This window comes from Lepisma saccharinum, chromosome 13, assembly GCF_977018435.1.
Source record: "Lepisma saccharinum chromosome 13, izLepSacc3.1, whole genome shotgun sequence".
NCBI lineage: Eukaryota > Metazoa > Arthropoda > Insecta > Zygentoma > Lepismatidae > Lepisma > Lepisma saccharinum.
Genome location: NC_139241.1, coordinates 37,184,770 through 37,198,704, shown reverse-complemented (window position 1 = coordinate 37,198,704; position 13,935 = coordinate 37,184,770). Strand labels below are relative to the sequence as shown.

At 36.7% G+C, this 13,935-nt stretch overlaps 1 protein-coding gene across 1 annotated transcript in view; it reads right to left on the bottom strand.

The window, feature by feature from the left end:
* The window catches only part of LOC145997238 (uncharacterized), a 309,232-nt gene that overhangs the window by 735 nt on the left and 294,562 nt on the right, over positions 1-13,935 (bottom strand). The window lies entirely within an intron of this gene.

Sequence of the window (13,935 nt, the reverse complement as noted above, 5' to 3'; positions counted from 1 at the left end):
CTTAGTTTTCGTACTTAAAAAAAAAAAGTTATCGTAATAATAACTTTTCATGAAGCAATAATTACTTTTAGGGCAAATTGAGACAAACATTAAAAAACTTTTTGTCTTCGTGTAGGTTTTAGAAGAAGGCACATTTTCTTTCATGCACAGAAAGTGCTTTCAAATTTGGACTTCGGTTCCATCTCATGATACACCATATTCACTTCTAGGCCTCTTTAATACAATGGCAGGGACTCAAATGCTTAATGCTTAATACTGTAGTGGATTGATTCAATGCCCTTTATCAATGGAAGTTTAGTGTTATTTTTTGATATTTCATGTAATTGTACACCAGTATCAACGATCACTACTTACATTATTAATCCATTAAAATCATATCGTACAATTGTACAGTTGCTGGAAACTTATCTATTAAGTGTTATGAAAAGAACACAAAGAACACCTATGACAAGGCCAGGATTCAAACCTAGGAGCCCTGGAGCACATCATAATGTGCTGTGCGAACCACTCTGCCATGGATGTCAGCTATTGCCACCATTGCTTGTATAAATTATTAAGGATGTGACACATTGATCAGTACTATTGGAATAAGCCAATATAAGCAAAATTATTTATTGATAAAACTGATAATTTTACAGTCGACCCAATATTTCTATAAATAGCTTCAACTTAACTGCACACCACTATTTTTTATGAATGTAATTCATGCATCAAGGTTTTATAAACGAAACTTCTACATTTTTCAGTTCCTTTTTTTAAAATGTAAAATTCATACCTGTTAACATGCCTCTGGCTGAATGCTAGTTTGCTGTATCACCACATTTCGTCTGAGATGAGTTTGTGACGTTATTGTGTTACAGGTTAACGTGTCACACTTCCAAGCAATGTATTTGGTGTGAATGATAAACATTAGTAAAATGTTTGCTCAAATCTTGTAGTGTATTCAAAATCCATATACGTCAAACTTTAATCAGCTATCCTGCAAAGTCAATGCAGATGGACATTCTGCAAAATAATATTCAGGTGGCGATATATTAAGGATATGAATGAACCATTCAAGTTCTTTGTGGAATATTTCTTATTTTATCTCAGATAGATCTGAATCTGGACATATTCATGCCATCCACATTATCAGTACTCCTTCACTCATAAAGTATTTGGCATGGTTCCAGTTAGTCAGAAAACAAATGTTTGCATGTCAAACACAAAATCCCTGCATGTTAAACATCACCAGTTTATTTGTTTATTATTTATTTTTTATTCTTTGTCTTTGTTACCTCCTGCATATGGATATCTAAAGGAAAAAGTTACGTATCACTTTTAATTGAAGGGTTCAGGAGTAATACATGGTGACATTTTGTTCATTATTGAGTTTCTTAAGCAGAAAGCTTATTTTAGAAGCGTAAGGGTGGCCTTATATGAAGGCACCAAAAATCAACCTCACTTCCACATAGTACTTCACCTCGGTAATTGCAGTCTTGCAACGAGGCTCTGGCATCTGGACTTATGGCCAGCATAATCCTCTGTGCAACATTTGTTGTTGATTGATTGAATTAGGTTATTTTCATCACTTTTCTGCCACAAGGATGAGGATGAGTGATGATATGATGAAATTGATGAAGGAACACTAACAAAGAACATCTATGCCCAGGTCAGGACTCCTGGCATCATAGCATGCAATTTGCGTTGTGTTTTTGTCCTGAGTGCCCCTTTATAGCCTCAGCTTTTTTTTATTTTTAACAGGGGTAGGGAGACTTTAGTCCTAAAAGACACGTATTAATTTGACTTCACTAAGGGGCTTGACCCTATATAATATAATAGGGACAAGTAGCATAAGTGCTGACACAAATTTTAATTTTCTTTATTCATGGGGAGTTGTGTCTTTTGCTGATTGTTTCCATATTATGAATAATCAAATTTTGGGTCATGTATCTTTAAGAACATCCTGTAGCATAAAAGATTTTTTGTATAAACTTAGGCCAAGCTGATATCAATGCAGACACACAAGTTATCGGCATACTGATGGCAATATTTGGAAATTCAAACAATTAAAAATAGTTCAAAAATATTTATGTTCTTTAAAATGTAATTAAAACTATACCATATGAAACTAATAGTTTTGCTTTAAAATATTCATAATTTGACTGAAAATATTTAATAACAAAATCCCTTCATCCTACTATCCTGTTGCCAAAACAAAGGCAACTAGGCATTTTGCATAATTTCAGAATATTTATGTACCATGCGAGATTCCAAAACTCCCTCTCCCAAAAAGTACAGTTATTGGTGATTAAATTTGAACTCACACTTTCCGATACTGATGCTATTGGCTCACCCCCGTAAATAATTCCACGTAACAATAAAATTATAAATTCATCTTTATTTTTGCCACAGGCTCACATTCATCAAGTTGAAGGCATGGAGAAGGGGGATTTCATAGAAAGCAAGGAAAGTTTGTGTAACGTGATACAAAATTATCATAACCTAGGAAAGAAAACATTTACATGTTGATAAGATGAAATTGTGGTTTGTTTGTAGTCACAGGCACTTCTAGATTGCAGCAACTACAACCCAGATGTGTGCATGACTGTATATAACACTATTTGATTGTCATGCCTCTGCGTAAATACATGAATCATTTTTAAAATGTAGTGATATAAACAAATCATTCACATTTTACTCAAAACTGTTGCCTTAATTACAGTTACCACTAAATCAGGTATGTTTGTGTTTGTAATGCATATTTTGTAATAAAGTTTGTAAATTATTTTTTATATATATTTTACAATTCTCTTATTACAATATTATACAATATTTATTATGCAACAATAATTACTTAATGAAGTTACTCTGTAGGTTAGCAACTTGTGAATTACATTCTGAAACTTTTAATTTGTTATTACGTATAAGATTTATCTGCTCGGTGCAGTAATTTGTTGGTTTCAGCCATATGGTCAACATGTGTGTCTTATATCTTGTTATGGTTTCTGGTATTTATATCATTTGTAATATGTGATCTTCTCAATCCCTGTATACTATACTTACTTTTCATTTGACATTTTATATCCTTGTCAATACCTGTGTCCCTATGGAAGCTTTCAGACCAAGGCAACAGGGGTGGTTCACACCGAAACAAGGACCCCTTCAGTCTATAAGCAAACATTCACTGTGCATGTACAAACCACAGACTGACTGAGGTGATACGTGCAGCTTGTAGCACTTCTGTTCAAAAGGTTGCATTAATTACTGAGGGTCGATTTCAAAGGGACATCTGTCATTACGGACTAAAAGCTCTCTATAACTTACAAACAGTCCTGGCTCAACCATGAATTGAATCTGGATTTTTCGGCATTTCATTTGATCACACCCCACACGTTTTTGATGCTACATATTCTTCAAAATAGTAACGATCTCCTGTCATTGCAAAAGACATATTGTTTTGTAGTTAATTAAAATATGCTCTTTCACACAAAAAAATTGTACATAATAAGGAAAATGTGCCACAGATATACATGAAAATATATTTTATTTTATTTTATTTGATTTAGTTTATTTTACTTCGCGTTTTGTGCCTCTTGGCTAATTTGCGAAGATGGGGATGAGTGATGAAATGATGAAATTGATGAATGGACATTCACAAACAACCAAACCCGACCGGGATTCGAACCCGGGACCCTTGGTGTAGCAGCGCGATGTGCTAACCACTCGGCCACAGGGTCGGGCCTATTTTATTTACATATTTTCCTACAACTTATTGTATATATTAGGGGCATAAATAAAGCTTTATAAATTGTTACTGATTTTATTTTACATTAAATTGGAAGACATCTTTAAGTTTAAGAGTGCACATACCAAATATGTATATAACTACTATCAATGTTAATTGCATATTTTGTCTACTTTGTTCCAAACAATCAGAAACAAACATTTTGTAACATAACAAAGCATATTCCTACTTCTAAGACTATTAAATTGGCTAAAAGTTACAGACACAGAAACTGCCAAAACAGATAAAAAAAATATTAGAGCAGGTCAGTGCTTTATTAGCCAATTTATTTGTATATTATTACATTATTAAAAACTTCCAAGTTCTATTCATGCTGTTTTCTGACCTTGTACATCAAGTTCATGATTCGGATTAATACTAAAATTTTGGGCTTTCAACAGGAATCAATATCAGGACCACTTGCAGTAACAAAAAAAATATTAAAATTGAATTAGATTATTTTATGTCTCTTTTGGCTATTCTGACGATGAGGATGAGTGATGATATGATGAAATTGATGAAGGGACTCTCACAAAGAACATGCATACCCAGGATGGGATTCAAACCCAGTACCCCTGGCATTCAGATGTTATTACAAAGGTGGTATTTCACATATGGCCAATAACAAGGTTACAGCATAAAACATGTTTTGACAGTTCCTGTGTGTGAATTACCCACTTTAATACTGTCATAAGAATATGCATTTCTCAATTCATAGTATGGCATCTTGCTTAATTTTTTTTCATTATGTACCAGAACTTAAAATTATACAAATTTAATCTAGGTTTAATGTACATATCAGTATTATGGCCTGTGTATATGGCATTACTACATTGCACAGTACTAGTTTTATGTACAATGTGCTATGAATCAAAGGCAACAATGAAATTACAATACACAATAGTTCAGAAATGGAATGTTACCTGCAAGCATGCAATCTCCCTTCATCAGACACTTATTCTTAGTTTGATTAATACAAGAAAAATAATAAGTCTACAATGCAAGCAATACGTATATACAAGATAAATATGTCTTGTTACATATCGTATTTGCCTGCGTAAAAGATGCACCCCCATTTTTGTACACATTTTTGAGGAAAAGGTTTATCATTCAATTTATAATTAATTTACAGCATTTCAAATATAAAGTAACATATATATGTCTACTTTCAACAAATAACTTACCTAATCTAACTAGGAAAGAATACATTTTAATATTCTTCATCACACACTGCAAGGAAGTAAGAAAGAAATCTAACTCAGAACAGAGGAAATCAAAAAGTGAGTATCGGCATATAAGTCTCCTGTTTTTAGACCTATTTTCAAAGAAAAAAGCACATCTTATATGTCAGCAAATACACTAATTCATAAAATCAAAATCCTATGCACTAAAATGAAATTAATACAAAAAAAACAACTAATTATGTGAGTCCATATCTTATTCAATATTTCTCAAAATCGTAAGTTGCTAAATGTTTAAAAAATATTTTTGCACTTTCACTTACCTTTGCTATCAGAGCATATATTTCATCACAACAGATAGAATGTACATTATGCGAGAGGTAATGGATAACAAACTAAAGGCAACTGTGCAGAGTGTATTGGTACCATCAACACAAACCACTGTTGAGATATACAACAACAAAATTATAGATATTAAACAAAACATCATGAGGACAACATGGACAATACATCAGAAACTTATTTACTGGTCACAGACACAAGCACAATACTTTTTTTTTGTGATGCTTCAAATACTGTACAAAGTACTACTCTCTTGTCTTATAAATAGGAGAACTGAAAAACAGTGACATTCTTGCATAGGCACTTCGTATGTATAGTATACATAAACGGAACATAGAATCATTTTTCACTTCTGTTCTTTAAAGGAAGAAACACATAAATTGACCACAACATTATGACTTAAAATCTGTTCATGTTAGCGCAGAATATTGTCGGCTTAGTTAAATTTTGGGCCATTTACTTGTGTTGTCATTAGTTACAGTTTTTAAAAAAAATGTAAAGGAGATTCTGTATAAAAAAAATAAGATCACACATTTAACATGAAAACCTAAACTAAGTGAGATATTGTTTACTTGGTTGCAATGACCCCATTGTGCCCTGCACCATGGCCGTGTGGTTTAAGGCATCATGTTTTGAACTCCAGCTATGGGACGCACGAGGGTTGGTGTCTCCTGGGGGGAAGCATAATAACTTTTCTCTTGAGATATCGGCCTGTGTATGGGACCGCTGGCCACCCACCATCATGAGGAAATCAGGGAGCTATGAATGAGTAGTGTAGCACAGTCATGGAAACCTACAATGACGACTTGTGGTTCATCGTGCTGACCACGTTGCTGATTGGATGATCTCCCACCTCGTGTGAGTGAGTGAGACCAGCAGTTGGCAGGCAGGCCTGGGTCGTCAATGGACTATTGCACCCAGGGACGTCGTTAGGGAGGGGCATGGGGGGGCACTTGCCCCTTGAAACGTTCATGTGGCCCCGGCAAACTGTTCTACATTTGCTGAAAATTTTACATTCATGACAAATATTGCGACTTTTTGTGATTTTTCTTCTTTTAGCCTCCATCAGGGCTGTCAAATATTCAGGAACCCATAAATTCTAATGGGTTTTATTGGGTTCCGTTGCAGGACCAGAACCTTTTTTCTCACACAATTTAAATTCGGTCCAAGTAGTGTATTGTTCCATTAAAAAAGGTTCCTGGACCGTATTTAAATTCAGCCTCAAACAATCTTCCTGCACAGTATTTTAAATCAACCGGAAAAATAATTCCTGCACAGGATTTAAATTCATGCGGAAAAAAAGTTCCTGGACCAAATTGAGGCCTAGAGCCCATTTACACTAGTTAATTTTCTCTCCCGGATGGGAAATGAATTTATTTACAATTCCTGGACCTTTAACAACCCTGGGATTGTTAAAGATCAAGGAACGCATACATTCTAATTTGTTCTATAGGGTTGGTTGGTTGATGTTGGGTTTTAAGTCCACTTTATGCACAGTAAGGCTAATCGGGACTGGTCCTACAGCTTCAAGTGGGATCCGAACGACTATCTGCCTCCACCGGGTATCGAATCCATGACCCCTTGATTACAAGGCGGCGACGCTACCACTGCGCCATCGGGGAGTCCCTGTTCTGTAGGGTTCCATAACAGGACCGGAACCTTTTTTCTTGCACAATTTAAATTCGTACCAAGTTGTGAATTGTTTCATTTCAATATGGAACTTTGACCCAATTTAAACTAATCTGGAAAAAAATGTTCGTTGACCGTATTTAAATTCATCAGGAAGTAAGGGTCCTGGACCAAATTTAAATTCATCTGGAAAAAATATTCCTGGACCGAATTGAAAACTTTAGATAAAAAGGTTATTTACGGTCCAGAACCCATTTTCGCTTGCTGATTTTCTCTACAAATGCATAGAAGCACCAAACTATGTCAGTTTTTCAAAGTATTCCCCTTGAACATCCAGACACCGTTGCCATCGTTGTGGAAGTTCCTTGATGCGTTTTGGGTAGAAAGAAGTAGGTTGGTGTCGTAATCACTGCAGGACAGCGTTCTTGAGTTCCTCATCTGTCTGGAAGTGCGTCCCGCCCAAATGCTCTTTAAGAGCCCCAAATAAGTGGAAATCACTGGGAGCTAAATCTGGACTGCAAGGACTGTGTGGTAAAACCTCCCAGTGCAACTTGGTTGTGTTGTTTGAGTCAAGTGGGCTGTGTGTGCCCTGGCATTGTCATGGAGAAGAATGACAAGTTTCGACAACATTCCAGGTCTTTTCTTCCGAACGGCCCCACGTACAGCACCGTGATGCAGCGGCATTAATTGTGGCACCCTTCTCCAAAAAATCTACATGGATAACTTGCTCAACACCGATATTCACCGAAGTGACTGCAGTTGGACGAATGTGTCAGTGTGGTTCATTTGCTACCAACTCCCACCCTTCACTGAACTGTTGACACCATTCGTACACTCTTGCCTGTGACAGTGTTTGTTCACCATACTGTGCTTGCAGTCTACGCCAAATTTCAGCAGGTTTCACCTTCTACTTCACGAGAAATTTCATTATACACCGCCGTTCCACAGCAACAATAAACAATGCCGCCATCTTTGTTTACACTATTGCGCATGAGCCAAATGCATCCCAAGGGATCATGGTTACTCGTAAGGAATAATGGTCTGTCCTGCCGAAGTAATGCAGCACTACATTGATTAATATTTTACGCACGAAAGTCTTGGCCAAAATTGAACGACCCGTGTATATAACGAATAATAGTTACTTACATAATAATATCATGAAATATGGAGAGCCAAATTACTTAACAAGCATTTTCTGTTATTTGCCTATCCTAGTGAGAGCGAAAATCTTTTGCCCTTGAAGGTGAACTCTGTACCTGAAAGTTCAAGACGGCATTTTCTAATTTTCATTTCAATTTGGGCAGACAACTCCGTGGTGGAGTGGTTAGCAGGTTACTCTATGAAGCAGAGCATCCGGGGTTCGAATCCCGGCCTGGGCATGTGTCTTTTTTGTAATGGCCCTTTCATCAATTTAATCTTAACTCATTCTCATCTTCACGACTAGCCAAAAAGTTTCAGAAAAGTGATGTAAAATGAACCAAGTCATTCAATCATTTCTATTTCTTTATTTTACGCTGCTTTTCTACATCTTGGGTTTAATGATACGATGAGACTGACTGATGAACCGAAGGAATGGCGATGCGAGACACATGATGCAACCAAACCTGTTAGAGGTCATAACCTGAGAACTCTGGTTTCGTAGCGCATAATGCTCATGCTTCGGGAGAGGAATTCTTTGAATGTATAACCAGAGTGTTCTCTTCTTTACGCTCTGGTATAACTATAAAAGTAGGGTGAAAGAAAGCAACATTGTACTGTGCAAAAAAGCAATGTTTAGTTCCTCTAAAGAAAACTACAATTATTCAGTAAAATTAATTTTCAAGGACAAAGCCTGCGAAGTGTTTTTCCATTCCGTGACGCGAGGTCATCACATCGAGTCCCATCTGGTTTTGGGAGTGGCATTCGCTTACATATTGATTTCAAGTAGCTTCCCAATTGTCCTCATGATGTTGGACCTTCATAGAAATTTTGGAGTTCCTTCCAGGGATCAAACCTTGAACCTGTCGTACCAAAAACGAGAGCGCAATAGTTTTAGAGCATGGGGATTTTGTTATTTCTATTGCCATCATATAATCACTTTCGCATGCACAAAGAAGATTATTTTTAAGAGATTAGATGTGTGCATAAAATTTCATATATATTGTCATCATTCTCCAATGTGTACAGTACGACGCCACAAAAGACTCGGGCATGCTCCATGGGATAGTGATTAACGATGTCGCCTTGCACTAAAGGGCGCCGGATTCGATTCTGGTATAAACAATATACATGGGATGCCTATCTTGAACTCATTACACAAACATTTCATTTTCGCACCATTGTCATACTTGTACACCTGATTTCAACACCCTTTTATATCTAAACCCACGGAAGAGGGTTTTCTCTACTTTTCTCTAAGGAGTAACGACTAATTACATTTTCCTTGGTACCTCAAATTTGACATAAGAGAAAATACATGAATTTTTAAGGACTGTCTATATGAAGGGCTCGGTGCAAGAAGGAGCTAACCCTCAAAAAGTTGTTTCCGAGATATTAGCATTTGAAAGTTTGAAAAAATCCATAAATCTGAATTTTGTTTGTATTGTCGTATAGTTGAAGTACACACAGCAGAACCTTTAGTTCCAGAACCTAACTTGACTGAAGTTAAAGATGCTATTAAAAGGCTAAAGAATAACAAAGCACCTGGCATTGATTTAATACCAGCTGAGTTAATTAAATATGGTGGAAAATTCATTAATATGTCAAATTCATAAATTAATTTGTTTAATATGGAATAAAGAAGAAATCCCTCAACAGTGGAAAGAATCCATAATTGTTCCTGTGTTTAAAAAAGGTGATAAAATAAACTGCAGTAATTACCGTGGAATTTCTCTACACTCAACAACATACGAAATATTTTCTAACATTCTTTTAACAAGACTAACCCCATATGCTAATGAAATTATAGGTGATTATCAATGTGGATTTAAACGTAACAGATCAACTACAGATCAAATTTACACATCAGACAGACACTTGAAAAAAAGTGGGAATATAATCAAAATGTCCATCAGCTATTCATTGATTTAAAAAAAGCATATGATTCGGTCAAAAGAGATAAATTATATAATATATTAGTAGAGTTTGGAATACCTAAGAAGCTTGTTAGTATGATAAAAATATGCACCAGTGAAACAGAAAGTAAAATTCGTGTGGGTAATAATACGTCTGACAAATTTACAATTCATGATGGGTTAAAACAAGGAGATGCATTATCTCCATTGCTCTTTAATTTTGCCTTAGAATATGCTGTAAGGAAGGTAAAAGAAACTAAAGAAGGACTAAAATTAAATGGTGTGACTCAGCTGTTAGCATATGCAGATGATGTAGACTTACTGGGTGATGATGTGAATACAATTAAGAATAATGCTAAAATATTTTTCAAAACAGCTAAAGAGATAGGTTTGGAAGTTAACAAAGAGAAAACTAAATATATGCTTACAGGCCGAAACCAAGTGTTAGGTAATAATCAAAATCTAATTATTGATAACAACTCATTTGAACCAGTTTCCAAATTCAAATACTTAGGAGTAATATTAAAAAATGAAAATTATATTAAAGAGGAAATAAAAAGTAGGCTTAATTCAGGAAATGCATGTTACTTCTCTCTTCATACACTTTTGTCTTCTCGTTTAATATCTAAGAAACTAAAAGTTAAAATATACAAAACCGTAATTTTGCCTGTAGTATTATATGGGTGTGAAACTTGGTTCCTTACATTGAAAGAGGAACATAAATTGAGAGTATTTGAAAATAAGATCCTTAGGAAAATATTTTAACCTAAAATGGATGAGGAGACAGGTGAGTGGAGAAGGTTACATAATTTAGAACTACATAATTTGTACTCGTGTCCAGATATTATGAGAATAATTAAATCAAGAAGACTTAGGTGGACAGGCCATGTGGCACAAATGGGAGAGGAAAGAGGAGTTTACAGGATTCTTGTTAGGAAACCAGATGGTAAGAGACCTGTAGGAAGGCCAAGACAAAGATGGAGGGACAACGTTGAGATGGACCTAAAGGAAATCGGTAGGGATGGAAAAGAGTATATAGATCTGGCTCAAGATAGGGACAGATGGAAGGCCTGTGTTGCTGCAGCCATGAACCTTCGGGTTTAAGAAGGCTAAAGAGTTAGTTAGTTAGTTGATTTCAAAAGCATGTCTGAAGTTTCCAGTTTACATGGACACATTGAAATGTGGTATAATTATTGCAAAGATGATTAAATTAGGTTTTTTCAGTTCATTGTTTCCCATTGTTGGTTAGATCCTTATTGCATCACAATCTTCGGTGTCAGTTCTGTGGAATAACAACAAACAGGAATGCATGACCACTATATTGTGAACAAAAAAATATACATAAGAATGAAAAATCAAAGGTAATTTTGTAGGGAGAAAAAATGACATTCATGTTTAATTCACATGCAGTCAGCCGAAATATTCTCAGCACGGACACCAAATAGTGGCATATTAATGCAGGTCGTACAAACTATTCTGAATTCAACTGATCAAGGCCCTCCTAATGTATCAGTCATCACGTCCATACAGAATTTCTGCACTCTCCTCGGGAGCTACTTCCGTCGGAACAAGGCTGAGATAAAAATTATGGTATATTGGAGGGATCCATTCCAACAGGGACATTATTTCTGAATATTTCCAGACATCTATGGGAATATGTTCCTTGTACTTGCATGGCAAATCACTTAGGGGTACCTCTGGCAGTGGACGGCCTCTTTTCTTTAGGGTGCACCTAGCCCATACTGGCGCTTCTTTCTGGTATGAATAACTCTCATGCAGAATATGGCAAGTAGCGGATTCCATCATGAACACTGCAGCCTCTTTAAACTTGAGGGGCTCCGTACCATCTGTGGTGGTTTTCTTGGTAATTGATGCCACAAGTGGTGTGAGATCCTTGAAGTCGGTTTGCTGCATGCGTGTTACATGAAGTGTCTTCTTTCTGTTTGCACTGCCGATCACATCTGCCCATTCATCTGTTGTATATTGTATATTATAGGAAAATGTGAATGACCTCCTGGAAGATTGTCCCGTTGTGTAGGAACGTTTCATATTCTGAATTCTAATATTTTGCATGAGGTATGTGTTCTGTGTTGCATAATCAGCCAAGTCCTAGAATGTGTGAAAAATGAAGTCTGCATCCCCCTTAATTTTGTTCCAGCATTTCTTTGGACAAGTACATGGCTCCCCTATCTTCCTGGATGGAACAACATCCTTTGTGTGCCCGGATCTGTATTGTTCCCCTTTATTTCTTCTTCTCTTACGTTTCACTCTCTCCCAGTTATCCTGGTCGCATCGTCTCTTTCTGGCTGGAGGATGTTTCACAGGAGATCGATCTGTCGTCCTTGTGATGTAAAGGTCATTCTGAAATGGATCAGAGTAACAAATGTATTTAAAAATGTAAAGTAGCACTAAGCAATAACAGTCCAATCCACTCGACAAACAGAAATTCCGAAACACATCATTTTTGCAAATGACAAAACAATTCTGATTATTTATCTTTACATTATTTCTACAATACCTCTCCTGTTGATTGACTGATTAATTTGTTGTTGTAAGTCTACTTTATGCACAGTAAGGCTAATCGGGACTGGACCTACAGTTTAAAGTGGAATCCGAACCACTATGTGCCTCCACCGGGAATTGGACCCAGGACCCCTTGATTACAAGGTGACGATGCTACCAGTGCACCATCCGGGAGGCCAGCTTTCCTATTCTATACGATTTATCGCAATGTCCTTGATGGTACATTGTCAGAATTTGTCATTATTAAGGAACCATGTACGTGTGTCATGTCGATTTCTTCGTGATTAATCATTTCAACAATATGGTGCTAACCTACATTCATTAAGTTAGCAGCAGTTGTCATCAGAACAAGTTCATGATTTTACTCTACCAACTTGCAAGAGGCCTGACGAATGAGCTGATTTGTGACTTAACATGCACATCACGACGCACACTTACCAACCGTTTTCACCGTGCCCAAGTCTGAGACAATGAGGTGTTAACCAACATTTTCAAAAAATACCAAAAATAGAAACTTCTTTCTTACCTCAGAGTCGGTGCTTTCGCTGCTCGACACTCCACACACATAGTCTGGGTCATCAAAGCTGTTGTCAGAGCACAGAGGTCCATTTTCCTCATCAGAATCACAAATATATGAGGAGGTGCTCTGTAGACCTTCCTCGTTATCCGACATTTTCCTGTGGCTTGACACCTTCTTGCACAGAACTTTCCGTTTGTACGTTCCTTTCGAAGAAGGGTACCATGTGATTGCGTGTGAATGTGAGACAGCACCAGCACCACGTCTTGGTGAATGCAGCAGACGTTCATGCCGCACGTACTGCACGGTGTATCTCAATTTTGACAGAAGTGAGGGTTAGCTCCTTATTGCACGGAGCCCTTCATATATTAGAAATGAAGGGGTGTTTAGGTTCGAGCTCGAATCTGTTTACCATTATTAAGCATGCATGTTAGGTTAATTTCTAGTACTGTAAGCAGTTACACAATACAAATTCATGGCATATATACAGTATCGAATAAGCGTACTTGTTTGATGATAACGGCCAGTAATTTGGCCAGCGGAGAAGGCCATTCAAGTCCTTATTCGCTGGTCTTTATTCACAAGCCAAGTTCAGAAATGACAATAACTATCGTTATCTGTTACAAGAAATTAGGACACTGAGACATATGGAAATAAATTATTTAATGGACTGTAGTAGACATACTTACAACTCTTCGCCACACATGCACACACCGTGCAGACAAAACACTATCACTGACCCGTGATACACCGGGTCAAAACAATTTAGCAGCTCAGACCACTTATGGTCGACGTTGCACGTAAACACTAGTCTTTACTTGAGCACCATTTCTTAACAAGTTACAAAGCTAAAAGTAGAAATCTCAAAGCTAAGAATTCGTCGAACTTTTAACTCCTCCCACACGTGGTCATGTTTACACTGAA